This window comes from Acomys russatus, chromosome 3 (assembly GCF_903995435.1).
Source record: "Acomys russatus chromosome 3, mAcoRus1.1, whole genome shotgun sequence".
NCBI classification, from domain to species: domain Eukaryota; kingdom Metazoa; phylum Chordata; class Mammalia; order Rodentia; family Muridae; genus Acomys; species Acomys russatus.
This window is the reverse complement of record NC_067139.1, coordinates 37,760,714-37,766,713: the sequence shown is the minus strand read 5'-3', so window position 1 is coordinate 37,766,713 and position 6,000 is coordinate 37,760,714.

Here is a 6,000-nt window from a genome sequence, read left to right as displayed (position 1 = left end):
TGAAAAAAATGTCTCCAAAAGATCTGGCTGTAAGAAGCCTGTAGGGCATTTTCTTACTTAGTGATTCCTAGGGAAGGTCCCAGCCCATTGTGGGTGGTGCCATCTCTGGGGTGATGGTCCTCGGTTCTATAAAGAAAGCAGTCTGCGCAAGCCATAGTGAGCAAGCCAGTAAGCAGCACCCATGCATGGCCTCTGCATCAGCTCCTGCCTCCATGTTCCTGTCCTGCTTGCCTTCCTGTCCTGACTTTCTTCAATGGTGGACTACAGTGTGGAAGTGCCCAGTGAACTCTTTTCTCCCTAAGTTGCTTTGGTCATTGTATTTTATTACAGCAATAGTAATCATAGCTAAGACAGACTCCATCCCACAAACCACTAACAGGTAACAAAAGCAACCATACCTTGCAGAAACATCACCACAGTATTGAAGCACTATTCTTTATCTACCTGACCCTGTCTTCCTAACTGAGCTGGAATACTATTGTCTACATCTTGCTCTTTAAAAAAAAAAAAAAAAAAGATATTTATTTATACTTTAATCCCAGCACTTGGGAGGTAGAGGCAGGCAGATCGCTGTGAGTTCAAGGTTAGCTTGGTCTACAAAGTGAGTCTAGGACAGCCAAGACTACACAGAGAAACCCTGTGTCGAAAAACAAAAAAATATTTATTTATTATGTATATGAGTACACTGTCTTCATGTACACCAGAAGAGGACATCAGGTCATAATACAGATGATTGTGAGCCACCATGTGGGTGCTAGGAATTGAACTCAGGACCTCTAGAAGAGCAGCCAGTGCTCTTAATCACTGAGCCATCTCTCCAGCCCCCATCTTGCTCTTTTAAAATCTAGCCTCAGGTCATAAGTCTTTTCCTGTATCTTTAGTTAGTACAGGGTTTTTAAAGTTTTTATTATTATTATTTGCTCATTTGTTTGAGATCATGTCTCATTTTGTTGCTCAGGCTAGCCCTGAACTCCAGAGTTGGAATCATCTGTCTTTCTTAGGTTTCGAGTTGTCAGGGCTACAGGTGTGTGCCGCTGTGGTGGGCCATGTGCTATATTTATTGGTGACATCACATTCTGCCTTGAGCCCTAATTTACTTAGTGAGGCTTTAGTGTTTCAAAACCTCTTTAGCTTGGGAGGAACTATTTAGGAAAGGCTGAGGTTCGCGCACGGGTGGGAGTGTATTGTTGAGTCAGGTACAGTCAAATTTGTGGCTCAAAATCCCTTAATACTTGGACTCAGGCACATTAGGGATGTACTTGGAGGTTGTCTGGACTAAGCACCTGAGCATCCCCTGAGACCTATTCCTTTCCCCTCCGCTGCCTGAATCAGACCCTAGGTGGAAGTGCCCACGTCCAAAGCACTCCTGCTGAGCTTGGTTTTCCTTTTCAATAATGGGTTTTTGTTTTGTTTTGTTAACAGGGTTACTCTGTGTAGCTCACTCCGTTGATAAGGCTGGCCTCAAACTCAGAGATGCTCCTGCCTCTGATTTCCGAGCGCTGGAATTAAAGGTGTGCACTACCACTGCCCAGCAATAATGCTGTTTAAAAAAAAAAAATGCAGGCCGGGCGTGGTGGCACACGCCTTTAATCTCAGCACTCGGGAGGTAGAGGCAGGTGGATCGCTGTGAGTTTGAGGCCAGCCTGGTCTACAGAGCGAGTCCAGGATAACCAAGGATAACACAGAGAGACCCTGTCTTGAAAAACAAAACAAAACAAAACAAAAATACAGGTATGGTGGCACATGCCTTTAGTATCAGCGCTTGGGAGGCAGAGGCAGGTGAATTTCAGTGAGTTCCAGAATAGCCTGGGCTACGTGATGAGTTCCAGGACAGCCAGGGCCATAAAGAGACCCTGTTTTTTTAACAAAAAGTTAGTTTTTGATATTTTAAAATCTACCTTTCAGGACCAGAGAGATGGCTCAGAGGTTAAATGCACTGGCTTCTCTTCCAAAGGTCCTGAGTTCAGTTCCCACCACCCACATGATGTCTCACAACCATCTACGCTAAGATCTGGTGCCCTCTTCTGGCGTGCAGGCATACCCGCAGGTGAAACACTGTATACATAATACATAAATCTTTTTAAAAAATAAGTAAAATCTACCTTTCTTCTTAGGGGAAGACTGATGATTAGAACAGTTAATTACTGGCTGGGCCTGGTGGTGCACACCTTTAATCCCAGTGCTCTGGAGGCAGAGGCAGGCGGATTGCTGTGAGTTCGAGGCCAGCCTGGTCTACAAAGCGAGTCCAGGATAGTCAAAGCTAACACAGGGAGACCCTGTCTCGAAACACACACACACACACACACACACACACACACACACACACACACACACAGGAAGAACCGTTAACTACTGACACATGCATCCTAAAAGATATGACTCCAAAACGCTGTGGATTTCATACCTGACCACCTCTAAAGGCATTTTATCTCCTTGCAACCCTCTTCTTTATCTCACACACCCACTAGTCTGTCTGCCCCCTCCCTGATGGGTGTCTGGGGCTGCACGTCCCCAGATGGTGCTTTGCATCCTATTTGTACACTCTGGCTCTGGGGAGAGCCTCCCCTAGACCTTCCTAAGGTTAGCACCCGGGTAGTTGTGGGGGTTCATGTTGGGGAGAGGCACCCAGGAGGGTAAACCATCTGTGAGAGAGAGAGGTCCAGATTAGTCCCCAGTCTGTCAGATGGGTTTCTGACAGGATCACGTGGCCCTGCCAGTCCAGCACATTGAGATCCTCACACCATTTTTGGCTCCTTCTCGTTCACAGTCTCTGCACTTGGCACCCCGGGCCCGGATCCCAGCCAGATGCCATGAAGGCATCTCTGACTCTTTCTTCTCCTCCATCTCTTTGCCTCCATCCCTTCCTCCCATTCTCCACCCAGCCACCGCCACCTCTTTTGTGATTTTTCCAGGAGCTATCTATCCAGCACTCCTGTGGCTGCATCCCAGGCCGAGCCACTGTCCTTGCCTGCGGAGGTTGCACAGGCCTCCCAGGTGCTGCGTCTGTGTCGCCCTCACTGTTCCAGGCCCATTCTCTAAAGGAAGCAGCCAGTGATGTTTCTGAGTGCAGTGCCACATGTGGGGAGGTCAGAGGGCCACCTCAGGGAGCCTGTTCTCTCTGCCATGTGGATTCTGGAGGGTGGACTCTGGTCCTCAGCTACTGAGGCATCTCTGGGGGTCCGCAGCCAGTGATCTTTTGAAAACCCAAGCTAAAGCCTGGTCTGGTGGACATGGTGGCTCACACCTATACGCCTATCTCTTAGAAGGCTGAAGCAGGGGGAGTGCCGACTTGACCTACAGTGAAGGTGAGGTACAATGTGAGACAGGAGACAAGCCAATTGTGTATGTCTCACTCCCTTTAAAATTTTGCCTCTGGAGCCCGGCGTGGTGGCGCACGCCTTTAATCCCAGCACTTGGGAGGCAGAGGCGGGTGGATCGCTGTGAGTTTGAGGCCAGCCTGGCCTACAAAGTGAATCTAGGACAGCCAAAGCTACACAGAGAAACCCTGTCTTGGAAAAAAAAATTCTGCCTCTGCCATCTGCCCCAACGCAACAGGGCTCCGTGTCCACCTGCTGACCTCAGGTTGTGCCTGAGGAGTAACGCCTTAGAGAAAGCATGGAGCATAAAGAGAACAGCAGTCAAAGAGGAGATAAGAGTTGCACCCACATTTAAGGAGGGGAGAGCAGAGAGATCAGCAAGGAACAGCAAGAGGCATACCAAAAGAGCAACTGCCCCAGATTCCAGGCTTGACCACATTTTTGGTCATGACATAATGGTCAGCGGGTGCTGGAAAACAAACCAGATTTAGCAACCCTGAGCTGTGTTGACCTTGGAGAGCCAGGCTGAGGGAGAAGCCAGCTGCCCTGCGTGGGTAAGTGGCGACAGCATGGCCAGGGTCAACAGGAGAGGCTACTGTGTATTGAATTTCAGCACACCAACAAAAATGACTCCCCGGTGCCGGGCAACATCTGAACAGAGGGGGCCGCCTCTGGGATAGAGCAGGCTATGGAAGTTGAAGCAGCTAGCTGATGCTTCCGTTATTTTTTTATTCAATTTGATTAAATTAGTTAATTAGTTTATTTGTTTATATGTATCAGTGCACCACATGTGGGCAGCATCCAAGGAGACCGAAAGAAGGTGATGAGATGCCATGCTGGTGCTGAGAATTGAACCTCTTCCTCTGGAAGGGCAGCCAGGGTTCTTAACCGCAGAGCCATCTTTCCTGCCCAGATCCCTTTTGTTGTTGTTTTTCAAGATGGGGTTTCCCTGTGTAGCCTTGATTGTCCTGGACATGCTTTGTAGAGCAGGCTGGTCTTGAACTCACAGAGATACGCCTGCCTCTTCCCTCTTCCTCAGAGTACTGGGATTACAGGCATGCACAGTGCCTGGCTTCCTTAGTTTTTTTGGTTTTTTTGTTTGTTTGTTTTGCTTTGTTTTTGGTTTTGTTTTTTAAAAAGATTTATTTGTTTATTATTTATACAGAATTCTGCCTGCATGTGTCTACACACCAGAAGTGAGCACCAGATCTCATTATAGATGGTTATGAGCCACCATGTGGTTGCTGGGAATTGAACTCAGGACCTTTGGAAGAACAGCCAGTGCTCTTAACCTTTAAGCCATCTTGCCAGCCCCTGTTTTTATTTTTGTTTTTGAGTCAGGGTTTCTCTGTGTAGCCTTGTCTGTCCTGGACTTGATTTGTAGACCAGGCTGGCCTCAAACTCACAGTGATCAGCCTGCCTCTGCCTCCCAAATGCTGTTCTTAGTTCTTTTTTTTTTTTTTTTTTTTGGTTTTTCGTGACAGGGTTTCTCTGTGTAGCCTTGGCCATCCTGGACTCATCTTGTAGACCAGGCTGGCCTTGAACTCACAGTGATCCGCCTGCCTCTGCCTCCCGAGTGCTGGGATTAAAGGCGTGCGCCACCACACCCGGCTCTGTTGTTAGTTCTTAAGACCAATTTGTTTTTGGGTTTTGTTTGTTTTGAGACAAGGTCTCCCTATGGAGCTGGCTGTCTTGGACCTTCCTATGTTGACCACACTGGCCTTGAACATTGCAATAATGGGACATGTATGGCTCTGCCTACCTTTGCCTCTGCTGGGATTAAAGGCATGGACCGCCACCACATTGGCTGCTTAAATACATGATTTGCTATAAGTGAAGCTTTTCACCAGAACCTAAAGTCTAGAAAATTCAAGGGAACAAACAGAAGCAGCATTCAGGATTACTTAGTGCATAAACTGGATTTGCTTTCTTCAGACAAGGTCTAGCCATGCAGTCTAGGCTGACCTTGAACTCAGGGTCCTTCTGCCTTAGCCTCCTGAGTGCCAGGACTACAAAGTCTGAACCACTCCCCCCTGGATTGACTATCCTTGTAATCCCACAGCACTGTTCCCTGCCAGTGTGGTCAGGGTGCTTGGCTCTGCTCATAAGCATGTTATTAAGTTAATAAATCCACAAGCTTCACTGTGGTCAGCACTGTGCTGGGCGTGGGAGAGATCAGCAAAACCGTTCCTTCCTAGCATCAGACCACTGTGACCTTGAGGGACATGGTCTCCACAGCAGGGTGGCTGATATGATGGGGGGGGGTTATGTCCTGCCACACACAAACCCCCCTTTATGAGGACAAAACGGCCGCTTTCCTGGTCTCCTGATTTTGCCCACATTTACAGAGCCTGCATTTATTTTTTGAGTCAGGCAGCTTCTCCCTACATAGCCTTTGGACTAGAACTCAGTATGTTGGCCTCAAACTCATAGGAACTAGCCCATCTCTGGCCTCCAAGTGCTGGGTGACATGGGTCACCACTCCCAGGCTGGAGAGCCTGGATTTGATTCTGAGCTGCCCAGTCCCAGCCTAGAGCAGGAGGGCCAGAGGTGTTGTCCAAATGGGGGAAGACAAGCTCTTCTGTGACCTGATGATGCCCCAACCCAGGGTAGAGAATCAGGCACTCTGTGTAATGATTAATTTTGTGAGCCCAAACTCTGGTCACTCATTTCTGGGCAAGGC